The following is a 17,175-nucleotide window of genomic DNA, read 5'->3' on the forward strand; positions in this document are numbered from 1 at the left end:
GTCCTCTTCTCCTGACTCAGGCTTTGATAACCCATGCTGTCCAGCCCTCCTACATAAGATAGACATCATCCTTACCTTACCTCAGTTTCAGAAACTCACTGTAGTCCACCGAATGCCTACTTCATTGTTTCATGCCTAATGGATTTAGGACTGTTCTGGAAAAGAAGATAACTTGTTTGACATTCAAAATATCTATTAAATTCATCACATTAATACAATGAGATGATAACATTTATTTTATTATTTAAATCTGGGAGCCACCATGCCCAGCTAGTTTTTTTGTATTTTTGTAGAGATGAGGTTCGGCCATGTTTGCCAGGCTGGTCTTGAACTCCTGAGCTCAAGCAATCTGCCCGCCTTGGCCTCCCAAATTGATGGGATTACAGGCATGAGCCACCATACCCGGCCTAATTTTTAAATTTTTTGTAGAGACAGGGTCTCACTATATTGGCCAAGCTGGTCTTGAACTCCTGGGCTGAAATAATCCTCCCATCTAGGCCTTCCAAATTGCTAGGATCGCAGGCATGAGCCACTGCACCCAGCCTTGATAAATTTTTGATAAACTTCAGCATGTACTTTTTTTTAATTTAATTTTTTTTTTTTTTGTAGAGACAGGGTCTTACTATGTTGCCCAGACTGGTCTTGAACTCCTGGGCTCAAGCAATCTGCCCACTTTGGCCTCCCAAACTGTTGGTATTATAGGCGTGAGCCACTGCACCTGCCTACACTTATAATTTTAAAATATCCTCTCAGAAAGCTTAGAGACTTTTTTCATGTGACAAGAGATGTCTACAAAAACCTACAGCAAAACATTCTAAGTGGTAAAATGTTGAAAATTTTCACCCTGAAATTGGAAAAAAGACAAAATGACAATTATCACATCTATTTAATATTGTACTGGAAAATCCTATACAGAGAAAGATGGCAAGCTAGAACAGGAATAGGAAGGCGATATAAAATTTCATTATTTGCAGATGACACAATTGTATATGTAAAGAATTCAAGCAATTTGAATTAATAAGATAACTAAACAAGGTTGTTGTATAAAAGGTATTATTTCTCATCTCAGAGAAAACGTTAAACATTTCACCACTTAAAAAGGTTTACAGAAAAAAAAAAAATCTTGGCAGCTTAGCTGACAATAAAAAAAAAAAAGAATGTTCTCAATCTGTTACCCAGGCTAGAGTGGAGTGGGCACAATCATGGCTCACTACAGCCTCAACCTCATGGCTTCAAGCAATTTTCCCATCTCAGCCTCCTAAGTAGCTGGAACTACAGCTGTGCCCCACAATGCCCGGCTATTTTTTTTTTTTTTTAATATAGGGATGGGGTCTCCCTTTGCTGTCCAGGCTGGTCTTGAACTCCTGGGCTCAAGCAATCTTCTCGCCTCAGCCTCCCAAAGTGCCGAGAGTACAGGCATGAGCTACCACAGCCAGCCCAGACTTCTTTTAATAGATGAAGAAAGTTCTCTTCATATACTAAATTGTTTTGTCTAGATATATATGTGTGTGTATATATATATATATATGATAATTGAAAAATAAAATTTAAAAGACAAACCTTAGGGAAGTTTTCAACCTTCCCTCTACTATAAAGTTTCAATAATTTAATATTTGTAAAGTTTTTGTAAAGTTTTAATACTGTAAAGTTTCAATACTGTAAAGTTTCAATAATTTGAGTCTGGCCAGGCGCAATGGCTCACACCTGTAATCCCAACACTGTGGGAGGCCTAGGTAGGCAGATTACCTGAGGTCAGGAGTTCGAGAACAGCCTGGCCAACATGCTGAAACCCCGTCTCTACTAAAAATACAAAAATTAGCTGGGTGTGGTGGCACACACCTGTAATTCCAGCTACTTGGGAGGCTGAGGCACAAGAATCGCTTGAATCTGGGAGATGAAGGTTGCAGTGAGCAAGATTGCTCCACTGCAATCCAGCCTGGGGGACAGAATGAGACTCTGTCTCAAAATAATAATAACAATAATAATAGTAATTTGAGTTTGTGAAATACACTGACAGTAGATAAATTAGCAGGAGAAAAGGTATACAAGTTTTTAAAAGCCAGTCAAATTTAACAGTGACGAGTTTGTATACCAGTTTTAGTGGCACTAATGTTAATAAGTTCTGATAATCCACTGCCATTGGACAAGTGGCATGCAAATGTATTTATTTATTTATTTATTTATTTTATTGAGATGGAGTTTCGCTCTATCGCCCAGGCTGGAGTGGAGTGGCGCAATCTCAGCTCACTGCAAGCTCTGCCTCCTGGATTCAAGTGATTCTCCTGCCTCAGCCTCCCAAGTAGCTGGGACTGCAGGCCTGTGCCACCACGCCTACCTAATTTTTTGTACTTTTAGTAGAGACAGGGTTTCACCGTGTTAGCCAGGACGGTCTCGATCTCCTGACCTCGTGATCTTCCCACCTCAGCCTCCCAAAATGTTGGGATTACAGGCATGAGCTACCTTGCCAGGCCGTGGCATGCAAATTTATTACGTGCATGTGTACAGGAGTCCCACAAATCATGAGACATAAAGAAGGACCAGATGACTTAAGTTGTTCTAGTGTCATAACCTACAGGAAGAAATAGGGGCTTGGGGGCCAGGCATGGTGGCTCATGCCTGTAATCCCAACATTTTGGAACGCCGAGGTAGGTGGATTACTTGAGGTCAGGAGTTCAAGACCAGCCTGGCCAACATGGTGAAACCCCGTCTCTACTAAAATACAAAAAAAATTAACTGGGCATGTTGGCAGGCACCTGTAATCCCAGCTACTAGGGAGGCTGAGGCAGGAGAATCGCTTGAACCCAGGAGGCGGAGGTTGCAGTGAGCTGAGATTGTGCCACTGCACTCCAGCCTGGACGACAGTGACACTCTGTCTCAAAAGAAAAAAAAAAAAGAAAACAAAAAATAGAAATAGGGGCTTGGGATTTCTGGGGAGAAGTAATGACAGGTTATGGGATGTTGAGGGGAAGAAATGCACGGTGAACAAAGGCTGTTTTATTATACAGGTAATGTCTCTTAGGTAGCAGTCCTCAGAATAGGTGGTGTTGACCTTTAGTCTTGCCATGAGTTAATTTTCCCTATGCATGAGATTATTTGGGGATTGGGGGTGGTGCTCATGACAGTTGCATTTCTTCTGGAGGAACTTCCCTTAGTCAGATAAGGAAACTTCAGAGAAAGCCCCTTCCTGTGCTTAGGGAGGTAAAGAGGAGGAAGGACAGGGGAGCTGGAGAAGGTCAAAGAGACCTTGATTCTCCTTTAGTTCAAAGCACTCAGCATGCCCAAAGCACTGTATTTTGGGGCATATTATTATTTTTTGAGACAGAGTTTCACTTTGTCATCCAGGCTGGAGTGCAGTGGCATGATCTGGGCTCACTGCAACCTCTGCCTCCCAGGTTCAAACGATTATCCTGCCTCAGCCTCCTGAGTAGTTGGAACTACAAGTGCGTGCCACCACACCCAGCTAATTTTTTTTAATTTTTAGTAGAGACAGGGTTTCGCCATGTTGGCCAGGCTGGTCTCAAACTCCTGACTTCAGGTGATCCATCTGCCTCAGCCTCCCAAAGTGCTGCGATTACAGGCGTGAGCCACCATGCCCAGCCTTGTTTTCTGAGCCACAACAAATACAACTCACAATTGTATAAAAATGTAACTAAAAATAAATCTAACAAAAAATGTACACATGCAGAGTATAAAACACTATAAGACAAATTAAAAATAACCTAAATAAGTGGAGAAATATACAATATTCACATAAAACATTATACACAAAAATTCAGTATTATAAAGATATTGAGGACTAAACTCTAATTTTTTATATTGCCCAAGTTCCTGTCTAAGGGGTCTGGGGACTCATGCCCTACAAATCAAATTCTCATCAGATGGGTTTTATTTAACCCTATATATCATGATTTACTTTCCAACCTGACTCTGGCATAACATTACGAGACAAGGAAGAAAATCAAAACATACTCCAAAACATATTTCTTTGCCATATTTTGAAATGGCCCTACAAAACTGTTCTTTGTGGGGGAACATTTGCATCTGTAAAGAATCTCTATTAATATAGCTAGATCTTTTTCTTCCAGACCCTCCCAATCCTAAAGAGATAACTAAGATCTGAATAGGAAACATTTGTCATCTATTGTCTCTAAGGGCAGCCACTATAAGACTTCAAAAGAACTTTGGTCTCCACAATTTTTATCTTAATTGAACATTCCCTTTCTATGAATCCCAGGTCTTTAGACAAATTCAACCAATTGTCAGCCAGAAAGCTTAAATTCATATATAGCCTGGAAGCCTCTGCTTTCAGTTGTCCTGTCTTTCTGGACCAAACCAATGTATTTCTTAAATGTATTTAATTGATGTCTCATGCCTCTCTAAAATGTAAAAAACCAAGCTGCACCCCGACCACCTTGGGCACATGTTCTCAGGACCTCCTGAGGGCTGTGTCATGGGCCGTGGTCATTCATATTTGGGTCAGAATAAATATTTTCAAATATTTTACAGAGTTCGACTCTTTTCATTGACAATATCAATTCTCCCCAAATTGATGTATAGTGTCAATGCGATTCCAGTCAAAACCAAGCAGGTTTTTGCTATGAAAATTGACAAAGTAGACCAGGTGTAGTGGCTCATGCCTGTAATCCCAGCACTTTGGAAGGCCGAGGTGAGCAGATCCCCTGAGGTCAGGAGTTTGAGACCAGACTAGACAATGTGTCGAAACCCCGTGGCTACTAAAAATACAAAAATTAGGTGGGTATGGTGGGTGGGTGCTTGTAAACTCAGCTACTCAGGAGGCTGAGGCAGGAGAATCGCTTGAACCCGGGAGGCAGAGATTGCAGTGAGCTGAGATCCCACCATTGCACTCCAGCCTGGGCGACAAGAGTGAAACTCTATATTAAAAAAAAAAGAAAGAAAGAAAAATTGACAATGTGATTCTAAAATTCACATGGAAAGAATATCCAAGACAAACTGCAATAAGAACAATGTGGGAGGACTTACTCTACCAGATGTCAAAATTATCATAAACCTACATTAATTAAGACAATGTGTTACTGGTGCAAGGATACAAAAATAGAGCAAAGAAGCAGAATAAAGAGTCTGGAATGAAACCCACATGTGTATGTACCCTAGATTCATGACAAAGATGACATTGCTGAACAGTGGTGAAATGTCAGTACATTTAAAAAATTATGTATGCACAATTGGGAATCTATACTTAAAAAAAGAAGCTTGGCCTCTCTAGCTCTGTTCAAGATGGATTATAGATCTAAATATAAAAAGTAAGGCCAGGTGCAGTGGCTCACACCTGTAATACCAGGTAACAACTGTAATACCAAGTAATACCTGTAACACCTCAGGCAGCTGAGGTGGGAGGATAGCTTGAAATCAGGAGCTCAAGACCAGCCTAGACAACAAAAAGAGATTCCCATCTCTATGGAAAAAAGAAAAAAATAATAATAAGCCAGCATTGGTGGTGCCTGTAGTCCCCAGCTGCTCAGAAGGCTGAGGTGAGAGGACCCCATGAGTCCAGAAGTTCAAGGCTGCAGTGAGCTATGACTGAGCCACTGCACTCCATCCGGGGTGACAGAGCAAGAGCCCGTCTCAAAAAAAAAAGGTAAAATCTTAAAACGTATATTTATTTTTATTTTTAATTTTTTTGAGACAGTCTTGCTCTGTCACCCAGGCTGGAGTGCAGTGGTATGACTTCAGCTCACTGCAACCTCCATCACCCGGGTTCAAGCAATTCTCCTGCCTCAGCCTCCTGAGTAGCTGGGATTACAGGCATGCGCCACTGTGATACGGTACCTTGTTTTAACCTGAATTTACTCTCCGTTAGCTGAGAGAGCTGGACAGACTCCATCTTGGCTCCTTCACTTGCAGCCCCTTACCCACCCACTTCCTCAAGGACTTAACTTGTGCAAGCTGACTCCCAGCACATCCAAGAATGCAATGAACTGGTAAGATACTGTGGCGAGCTATATCCGCAGTTCCCAGGAATTCACCTGGTTAATAGCACCCAGAGCCCCCGCGTTTGTGTCCGGTTGATAACGCCCAAAGCCCCGTGTCTATCACCTTGTGATAGACTTAAAGCTCCTGTACCTGGAACTGTTTACTTTCCTGTAACCATTTATCCTTTTAACTTCTTGCCTACTTTACTTCTGTAAGATTGTTTTCACTAGACCCCCCCATCCCCTTTCTAAACCAAAGTATAAAACAAAATCTAGCCCCTTCTTCGGGACTGAGAGAATTTTGAGCACTAGCTGTCTCGGTCGCTGGCTAACAAAGGACTCCTGAATTCATCTCAGGGTGTGGCGTTTCTCTGTAACTCACTCAGTTAAAACACTTGGAGGCCCCAGCGAGATTTATCCCCACCGGGTGAGTGCCGAACTCACTCCTGGCTCCCCTGGACAGATGGGAGGCTTATAGGGGAGGCGCCACCTGAGACGTTCCGGGGCCCCATAGGCCCCTGTCTTCCGGAAGGGAACGGATTGACTGCTAGTGTGTGCCCACCAAAATCAACTTCTGAGTCCTCCATTTCTGGTCCCGGGAAGGTAAGTCAGATCTGACTCTTTCTCTGGGAGAGAAGCGGCCCTGACGAGGGCATCCCTCCAACTCTGTCCATTTTCCAGGATGCTGGAGGACAGAGTCCTGGTTTCTGGTTTCTGATTCTGTTTCTCTGGGAGGGGAGAGGCCCTGAACAAGGGTCTCCCTCTGACTCCTCCCATATTCCAGGACACTGAAGGACAGAGTTCTGGTTTCTGTCTGATTCTGTTTCTCTGAGAGGGAAGGGGCCCTGAACGAGGGCGTCCCTCTAATTCTGTTCATATTCCAGGATGCTGAAGGACAGAGTCCTGGTTTCTGTCAGGCTTCTCTGTAAGGCTAGTCACTGTCTCTCTCTCTTTCTTTCTTTCTCTCTCCCTCCCTGTCTTCTCCTTCTCTCGTTCAGGTCTCCAGGAGACCTCTGTTTTAGAACAGAAATAAGAATTGTAATAAACTCTGTGTGAGTGTGTTGTGAATGGGGAGTTCAAGGGCTTGTGCTTGAATTTCCAGTTTGTAGCCCTACGGCGAAAGCTACGGAGTTTGAGAGGGCCCTCACCTGTGGTTCCGTGGTGACCTCATAAGGCTTAAGGCAGCATCGGGCATAGTTCAATCCGAGCCGGGGGTTTATACTGGCCTGCCAATGCCAGCAGGAGCCTAAGTCCCCTCCGGGGGAGCGGCCAGGTGGGCATCTGACTGATCCCATCACAGGACCCCCTCCCCTTGTCTGTCTATAAAAATTGTCATAATTGTTTATATACCCCAGTGTCTCTTGTCCTGTCTGGTGTCTATCTAAGTTTCGTATGTCAGGTCATCAATACTGCCCAAGATGACTGGGCAAGGACTTCTTCAAAGTCCTGAGTACAGGTTTTCTAACACAGGAGGTCAAATTTCTCATCAGTCGTTTGGGCTGGGCTTCCCCGTCCTGCCTTTTCTGCCAGAAACAAATCAGGTGTTGTTACAGGGAGGGGTGTGGGAAACATTCGCCCGTGTGGGAAATATTCGCCCGTTTGGGATTTCTGGCACCATACAGATTGCTGGCATTTAGATTGCCATACCCCATGCCCCAATGACCGATCCATCTTCCTCTTAGACCTGTGGTGGATCCAAAATAGCCACCCTGCTGACATCCTGCTTACCTTTTCTGTCATCCCGTAACTTTTCCTGTGCCCTTAAATAAGGCTCTGTGCAGAGAAACCTACGCCCATACTGCTTTACTCCATCTGGACCCTTATTTTACCCCTTCATGACTACTCTCCAAACTTGGGAAGATCCGAGTGGCCCTTTTCCTCCTCATCCCCATCCTTTACCCCGCACATCTCGTTTTCCTGTGTCGCAGCAAGTCCAGCGTCTCGAAGACTTGGCCCTGTCCTCCCTCTTTAAACCCTTAAAAGAAAGGGCCAAGTTTGAACTTTTTGCCTTCGAGTCGTGGAGACACCAAAGATATTTAGGCTACAGGTCAAAGAGGAGAGGGGGGATCACATAGGTCCCACTGGCCTCGGACCCACCTCTTTTCCTCTCCCTAGATCTCGAAGTGTAAAAAACTGACCTTATGTGGCAAGAAGTGTTGGCTATAGTTGTTTTCCCACTTCTTCTGGTTATAATACTTCTGTTCTTCTGATACTACAGCCCTCCAGGTCGTGAATTTCTCTGTCCATGCTGGGTTTAATATTTCTGCCCAAACCTTGTTAAATTGCCTCCAGAATGGGAAATTCTTCTTCCCGACCTCGTAAAGATTGGAGCCCTCTCCAATGTATGTTACAAAATTTCTCTCTGGGCTTTTCAGATGATTACAGAGTCCGCCCTAAAAAAGGCAAACTCCAGACACTCTGTGAAGTAGAATGACCAAAGTTTGGATCCGGGTGGCCCCCAGAAGAGTCACTAAACCTCACAGCTGTTCAGGCTGTATGGAGGGTCATTGCTGGAACTCCTGGTCACCCCGATCAGTTTCCCTACATTGATCAATGGCTGAGTTTGGTCCAGAGCCCTCCCCCTTGGCTCTGCTCATGCGCCATTTGTAATCCAACCTCCAAGATCCTTTTAAGCCAGACCACACTTTTGTCCTGATCCTCAGCTCCCTCGGCTCCTCCTGTATTGCCTCCCTCTGAAGAAGAGGAGTTTTCCTCATACAGTTCCACCGCCCTATAATCCTCCTGCTCCCTCAGAATCTTCCCTAGTCTCCTCGACTACATCCCCTGTGGGTTCTCCGCCTATAGCCTCCCGAGACAGCCTTGGCAGGAGGAGGTAGCACCCCTCCTCCCACTGAGAGAGGCACAAATCCCTCTGGGTGATGAGCACTCAGCTCCATTCTTAGTTTATGTCCCTTTCTCTATTTCTGACCTGTACAACTGGAAGGCTCACAATCCCCCCTTCTCTGAAGAGCCCCAGGTTTTGACCTCACTGATGGAGTCCGTGCTCCAGACTCACCAGCCCACCTGGGATGATTGTCAGCAATTCCTTTTAATCCTTTTCACCTCTGAAGAGAGGGATCGTATCTGAAGAGAGGCCAGAAAGTATTTCCTTACATCAGCCGGTAGACCGGAGGGGGAAGCCCAAAACCTCCTTGAGCAGGTTTTTCCCTCTACCCGGCCTGATTGGGATCCAAACTCCTCAGGTGGGAGGAGAGCTTTGGATGATTTTTACCAGTATCTCCTTGCAGGCATCAAGGGAGCTGCTCGAAAACCCGTGAATCTGTCTAATAAAACTTAAGTTGTCCAGGGGCTTGATGAGTCACCTGGAGTCTTTTTAGAACTCCTCCAGGAGGCCTATCGAACTTACACCCCTTTTGACCCGGCGGCTCCTGAGACTAGCCGTGCTATTAATTTGGCATTTGTGGCTCAGGCAGCCCCTGATATTAAAAGAAAATTACAAAAACTGGAGGGATTTGCTGGAATGAACATTAGCCAGCTTTTAGAAGTAGCCCAGAAAGTTTGTGACAATCGAGAGTTTGAAAAACAAAAACAAGTAGCTCAGGCAGCTGAAAGGGCTCCCGGTAAAGCATCCAAAAGACAAGCGAAAATCTTAGTGGCAGCCATCCAGGAAGCCAGAAGGGAAGGGCCCCCATTACAAAGCACTAGCCAGGGGACCCCAGTCCATGCCAGAAAGGCCGGAAAAGTGAGCAGGTTTCCCTACAAAGAGACCAATGTGCTTATTGCAAGCAGGCTGGACACTGGAAGAAGGAATGCCCATTAAAGCCAGAGGAAAAACCAGAAAAAAAAAGTCCTCACCCTCCCCGCAGCGGAGGAGTCTGATGACTGACGGGACTGGGGCTCCCTCTCTCTTGGCCCCTGAGAGCCCATGGTGAGCGCTACAGTAGGGGGGACAGCCTGTATGCTTCCTAATGGATACCAGGGTGGAACACTTGGTACTGCAGACACCTTTAGGCAGTGTCTCTAATAAAAGAGTGGCTGTACAAGGGGCCACCAGAGCTATTCAGGAATATCCTGTCACCCACTCACGAGAAGTGAGTTTGGGACAGAAAAGAGTAACCCACTCATTTCTTGTAGTCCCAGAGTGCCCCTTTCCCCTTTGCAGACGAGACCTGCTCCATAAGTTATAGGCTTCTATCTCTTTCTCAGCCCAGCAGGCTCACCTCCCGTTAGGGGACACAACGCCCCCTACTGCCCAACTCCTGCTAACTACCCCTCTGTCAGAGGAATATCTTTTGGTTTCACCATCACAACCACTGGAGAATAAAACTAATTCTCTCCTATTGGATCTACAGACTCTCTTTCCTCGAGTCTGGGCCGAGTCAAACCCCCTGGGACTAGCAAAGCATCATCCGCCGGTAGTTGTAGAACTTCTGGCCACTGCCCTGCCAGTCCAGGTAAAACAGTATCCTATGAGTCAGCGGGCTACAGAGGGGATCAATCCCCATATTCAGTGACTGTTACAAGCTGGCATACTCACACCGTGTCAGTCCACCTGGAATACTCCATTTTTGCTGGTCCAGAAACCCGGAACAAATGAATACCGGCCGGTACAGGACTTGAGGGAAGTTAACAAGTGGACAGTTACTGTCCATCCAACTGTCCCTAACCCTTAAACTTTACTCAGCCTGCTCCCGCCAGAACATACAGTATACACTGTCCTTGACTTAAAGGATGCTTTCTTTGCTATTCCTCTGACCCCCAAAAGCCAACCTATCTTTGCTTTTGAATGGACAGATCCTGGCTCAGGAGACACCACCCAATTGACCTGGACCCAGTTACCTCAAGGTTTTAAAAATTCCGCCACCCTTTTTGGGGAAGCCCTCCAACAAGATCTTCTACCATTCTGAGCCAGTCCCCTTAACTGTACTCTTCTTCAGTATGTGGATGACCTTTTATTGGCTACTGAAACTACTGACAGCTGCCTGCAACATATTAAGGACCTACTTTACCTCCTTTAGGAGCTTGGGTATCGGGTCTCAGCCAAGAAGGCCCAGCTTTGTCTTCCCAGAGTGTCCTACCTGGGGTATGAGATAAAGGAAAAAGGGCACTCACCAGTGCTCGGAAGGAAGCCATCCTGCAAATCCCCACTCCCACCACCAAGAGACAGGTACATGAATTCTTGGGGGCTGTGGGATACTGTCACCTATGGATATCGGGGTTCGCGGAAATTGCCAAGCCCCTGTACACCGCTACCGGACAGAATGGCCCACTAGTTTGGACTAACACTGAAGAACAGTCTTTTCAAAACCTAAAGAAAGCATTAACTGAGGCCTCTGCCCTAGCCCTCCCAAATATCTCAAAACCATTCCACCTTTTTTTCATGAAAGCCAAGGAGTCGCTAAAGGGGTACTCACTCAAACTTCGCGGCCATGTCGACGCCCAGTGGCCTGTTTATCTAAAAGACTGGATCCTGTTGCCTCCGGGTGGCCAAGTTGTCTGGGAGCTGTAGCAGCCACAGCAAGCCTGGTTCAGGAGGCTGATAAACTGACTCTAGGTCAAAATTTAACCCTTATGGCGCCTCATGCCGTAGAGACTTTGCTGCGAAGTGCTTCTGGCAAATGGATGTCAAATGCTCGCATTTTGCAGTATCAGAATTTACTGTTAGATCAGCCTCATTTAACTTTCTCTCCCACAATGTGTTTAAATCCAGTTACTTTGCTCCCAGATCCAGACTTCACCACACCTGTCCATGACTGCCAGGAACTGTTAGAGACTACAGAAACTGGCCGACCTGATCTCCAAGATGTGCCTTTAAAGGAGGTGGACACCACCATGTTTACAGACGGTAGCAGCTACCTTGAGCAGGGAGTTCGAAAGGCTGGTGTGGCCATCACTACGGAGACAGATATACTGTGGGCCCAGACACTACCAGCAGGTACCTTGGCACAGAGGGCTAAGTTGGTTGCCCTCACTCAGGCCCTCTGATGGGGTAAGGACAAACGTATTAACATTTACACTGACAGCAGGTATGTTTTTGCTACTGTGCATGTGGACGGAGCCATCTACCAAGAGCGTGGGCTACTCACCTCAGCAGGAAAGATTATCAAGAATAAAGAAGAAATTTTAGCCCTGCTTGAAGCCATTTGGCTCCCTCAGCAGGTGGCTGTAATTCACTGCAAAGGACATCAAAGAGAGGACACAGCCATAGCTCGTGGTAACCAAAGAGCAGACTCTGCAGCTCAGGAGGCAGCCCGGCTCCCAGTCGCACCTCTGACCCTACTGCCTGCAGTGTCCTTTCCGCAACCTGACTCACCAGCTCACCCAGAATACTCCACAGAGGAAGAAAGACAGGCTTTGGATTTTCAGGCCAGTAAAAATCAGGAAGGTTGGTGGATTATTCCTCATTCCACAATCGTCATGCCCCGAGCCCTCGGGAAAACTTTAATCAGTTGTCTGCATTCTACCATCCATTTGGGAGGAGTAAAATGGGCCCAGCTTCTGAGGAGCCGTTTCAAGATCCCCCACCTTCAGGACTTAGCTAACCAAGCAGCTCTTCGGTGTACAGCTTGTGCTCAGGTAAATGCCAAGCAGCGTCCTAAACCCAGACCAGGCCACTGCCTCTGGGGAGACTACCAGGAGAAAGGTGGGAAATTGACTTTACAGAGATAAAACTGCACCAGGCAGGGTATAAATACCTCCTGATACTGGTAGACACCTTCTCCGGATGGACTGAGGCATTTGCCACCAGAAACGAGACGGCCACCACGGTAGTTAGGCTTTTACTCAATGAGATCATCTGTCGGCATGGGCTGCCTGCTGCCATAGGGTCTAATAACGGACTGGCCTTCACCTTGTCCATAGCTCGGTCAGTAAGGCACTAAACATTCAATGGAAGCTCCATTGTGCCTATCAACCCCAGAGCTCTGGGGAGGTAGAATGCATGAACCGCACCCTAAAAAGTACTCTTACAAAATTAATCCTAGAAACTGGTGAAAACTGGGTAAAGCTCCTTCCTCTAGCCCTTCTTAGAGTAAGATGCACTCCTTATGGGGCTGGGTTTTCACCTTTTGAAATCATGTATGGAAGGGCTCTGCCTATCTTGCCTAAGCTAAGGGATACCCATTTAGCAAAAATCTCACAAGCTAATTTATTACAGTACCTGCAGTCTCTCCAACAGGTACAAGACATCATCCAGCCGCTTGTCTGGGGAGCTCATCCCAATCCAGTTCCTGACCAGACGGGGCCCTGCCACTCTTTCCAGCCAGGTGACCTGGTGTATGTTAAAAAGTTCCAGAAAGAAGGACTCACTCTTGCCTGGAAAGGACCTCATACCGTCATCCTCACCACGCCGACGGCTCTGAAAGTGGATGGCATTCCGGCTTGGATTCATCACTCTCGCATCAAAAAGTCTAACAGAGTCCAACAAGAAACATAGCTCCCCAAGCCTGGGCCAGGTCCCTTAAAACTGCGCCTAAGTCAAGTGAAGCCATCAGATTAATTCTTTTTATTTACCTCTATTGTTTGTTTCCGCCTATTATGTCCTCTGCTCCATCCTACTCTTTCCTCCTCACTTCTTTCACGACGGGACGTGTGTCTGCAAACACTACTTGGAAGGTAGGAACTTCCAAGGAAGTCTCTTTTGCAGTTGATTTATGTGCTTTGTTCCCAGAGCCTGCCCGTACCCATGAAGAACAATGCAATCTTGCCGGTCATGGGAGTGGGGAGCGTCGACCTTGCTGCAGGATTTGGAAACTCCGGAAGCCAGACTGGATGTGGAAGCTCCAAAGGTACAGAAAAAGGACTCCAGAATGTTGACTTTTACCTCTGTCCTGGAAATCACCCTGACTCTAGTTGTCAAGATTCTTACCAGTTTTTCTGCCCTGACTGGACATGTGTAACTTTGGCCACCTACTCTGGGGGATCAAGCCAATCTTCTACCCTTTCCATAGCTTGTGCTTCCTGACCTAAACTGTGTACTAAGAGAAATTGTAATCCCCTTACTGTAACTGTCCATAACCCTAATTTAGCTCAATGGTATTACAGCATGTCATGGGGATTAAGGCTTTATATCCCAGGATTTGATGTCGGAACTATGTTCACCATCCAGAAGAAAATCCTGGTCTCATGGAGCCCTCCGAAGCCAATCGGGCCTGTAGCTGATTTAGGTGACCCTATATTCCAAAAACATCCAGACAGGGTTGATTTAACTGTCCCGCCGCCATTCCTGGTTCCCAAACCTCAGCTGCAACGACAGTACCTCCAACCCAGCCTGATGTCCATTCTGGGCGGGTTATATCACCTTCTCAATCTCATCCAGCCTAGACTAGCCCAAGATTGTTGGTTGTGCCTAAAGGCCAAACCCCCATATTATGCTGGATTAGGAGTAGAAGCCGCACTTAAAATTGGCTCTCTTTCTTGTCGTACACGCCCCCTGCCCTCACATTAGGAGACATGTCCGGAAATGCTTCCTGTTTAATTAGCGCCGGATATAACTTGTCTCTTCTCCCTTTCAGGCTACCTGTAATCAGTCTCTACTTACTTCTTTAAGTGCCTCAGTCTCCTACTAGGCACCTAACAATACCTGGTTAGCCTGCACTTCAGGTCTCACACGCTGCATCAATGGGACTGAACCAGGACCTCTCCTGTGTGTTTTGGTTCATGTGCTCCCCCAGGTCTATGTGTATAGCGGGCCAGAAGCACAACTTCTCATTGCTCCCCCTGAATTACATTCCAGGTTTCGCCGAGCAGCCCCACTCCTCGTACCCCTTCTGGCCAGTCTTAGCATAGCCGGATCAGCAGCCATTGGCACGGCTGCCCTGGTTCAGGGAGAAACTGGGCTAATGTCCCTATCTCAACAAGTAGATGCTGATTTAAGCAATCTCCAATCAGTCATAAATATACTACATACCCAAGTAGAGTCTCTAGCTGAAGTAGCTCTTCAAAACCGCCGAGGCTTAGATCACTATTTCTCTCTCAAGGAGGGTTACGCACCACTCTGGGGGAGAGAGTTGTTGCTTCTGTGCCGATCAGTCTGGGGTCATAAAAGATACTCTCCAAAAAGTTTGAGAGAATCTAGATAGATGCCAACAGCAATCGGAAAATAACACCCCCGGTACCAAAGCATGTTTAACTGGAATCCATGGCTAACTACTCTAATCACTGGGTTAGCTGGACCCCTTCTCCTCCTATTGTTAGGCTTAGTCTTCGGGCCTTGTATATTAAATTGGTTTCTTAACTTTATAAAGCAACGCATAGCTTCTGTCAAGCTTATGTGTCTTAAAACCCAATATAACCCCCTTGTTATAACTGAGGAATCAATGATTTGATTCCCCAAAAACACAAGTGGGGAATATGACACCCTACTTTGTTTTAACCTGAATTGACTCTCCCTTAGCTGAGAGAGCCAGACAGACTCCATCTTGGCTCCTTCACTTGCAGCCCCTTACCCACCCACTTCCTCAAGGACTTAACTTGTGCAAGCTGACTCCCAGCACATCCAAGAATGCAATTAACTGATAAGATACTGTGGCGAGCTATATCTGCAGTTCCCAGGCATTTGCCTGGTTAACAGCACCCAGAGCCCCGGCGTTTGTGTCCGGTTGATAACGCCCAAAGCCCCGCGTCTATCACCTTGTGATAGTCTAAAAGCCCCTGCACCTGGAACTGTTTACTTTCCTGTAACCATTTATCCTTTTAACTTCTTGCCTACTTTACTTCTGTAAGATTGTTCTCACTAGACCCCCCCTCCCCTTTCTAAACCAAAGTGTAAAAGAAAATGTAGCCCCTTTGGGACTGAGAGAACTTTGAGCACTAGCCGTCTCTCAGTCGACGGCTAATAAAGGACTCCTGAATTCGTCTCAGAGTGTGGCATTTCTCTGTAACTCACTTGGTTACACCACCACCATGTATGGCTAATTTTTGTATTTTTGGTACAGATGGGATTTCACTATGTTGGCCAGGCTGGTCTCAAACTCCCAACCTTGTGATTCACCCACCTTGGCCTCCCAAAGTGCTGGGATTACAGGTGTGAGCCACTGCACCCGGCCCATAAAATTTTTTTAAAGTGAGGAAATGTGATGATCTTCTGACAGGGAAAGTCTCTAAAAAGACAGATTTATAAATTGGGTGACATTAAAGTTAAGGACATTCACAAAAAGATACCATTAAGAGAATGAAAAGTCAAGCTCTGAAGTGGGAGGTGGAATTTGCAAAGCATAAATGACAAAGAGTTTGCATTCAGAAAGAGAAAAAGATACAAAATCCCATTGGAAATCGGATGTGATATTAAGAAATAATTACTACACAAAAAGGATATCTGAATGGCCGATATGGTTTGGGTCTGTGTCTCCACCCAAATCTCATGTCAAATTGTTTTCCCCAGTGTTGAAGGTGGGGCCTGGTGGGACTTGATTGGAGTATGGGGGTGGATTTCCTCCTTTGGTACTATTCTCCTGACAGAGTCTCACAAGATCCAGTTGTCTAAAAGTGTGTGGCACCTCCCCCCACTCTCTTCCTCCTGCTCCGGCCATGTAAGATGTGACTACTTCTTTGACATCCACCATGATTGTAAGTTTGCTGAGGTCTCCCCAGCCATGCTTTCTGTACAGCCTTTGGAATTGTGAGCCAAATAAACCTCTTTTTACAATAAACTACCTAGTCTCAGATTTTTTTTTTTTTTGAGACAGAGTCTTGGTCTGTCACCCAGGCTGGAGTGCAGTGGCATGATCTCAGCTCATGGCAACCTCTGCCTTCCGGGTTCAAGCAATTCTCCCACCTCAGCCTCCCAAGTAGCTGAGATTACAGGCACGGCTAAGTTTTGTATTTTTAGTAGAGACGAGGTTTCACTATGTTGGCCAGGCTAGTCTTGAACTCCTGACCTCCGGTGATCTGCCTGCCTCGGCCTCCCAAAGTGCTGGGATAACAGGCGCCACCACACCCAGCCTGAACATATTATCTTACAAAAGTTGAACATTTGTAACCCTCTGACTGGTTCTTTCTGTGCACTGCAAAAACAAAATAAATTCATTGCCTTGTAGTAAAGAGTTTAACTGATACAAGGCCAGTCATGCCACCACCTGGGAGACTGAGTTACTACTTCAATCAATCTCCTTGAAGTCTCATAGGTTAGAGATTTTTCAAAGGTAGTTCGGGGAAAGGGGTAGAGGTTTCTAAGCTATGGGTGCTTGCTACTGATTTGTTAGTTCAGAGATGAAATCACAGGGAGTTGAAGTTGTCCTCTTGCCCTGAGTCACTTCTGGCTGGG

This window comes from Pan troglodytes, chromosome 2 (genome assembly GCF_028858775.2).
Source record: "Pan troglodytes isolate AG18354 chromosome 2, NHGRI_mPanTro3-v2.0_pri, whole genome shotgun sequence".
Classification (NCBI taxonomy): domain Eukaryota; kingdom Metazoa; phylum Chordata; class Mammalia; order Primates; family Hominidae; genus Pan; species Pan troglodytes.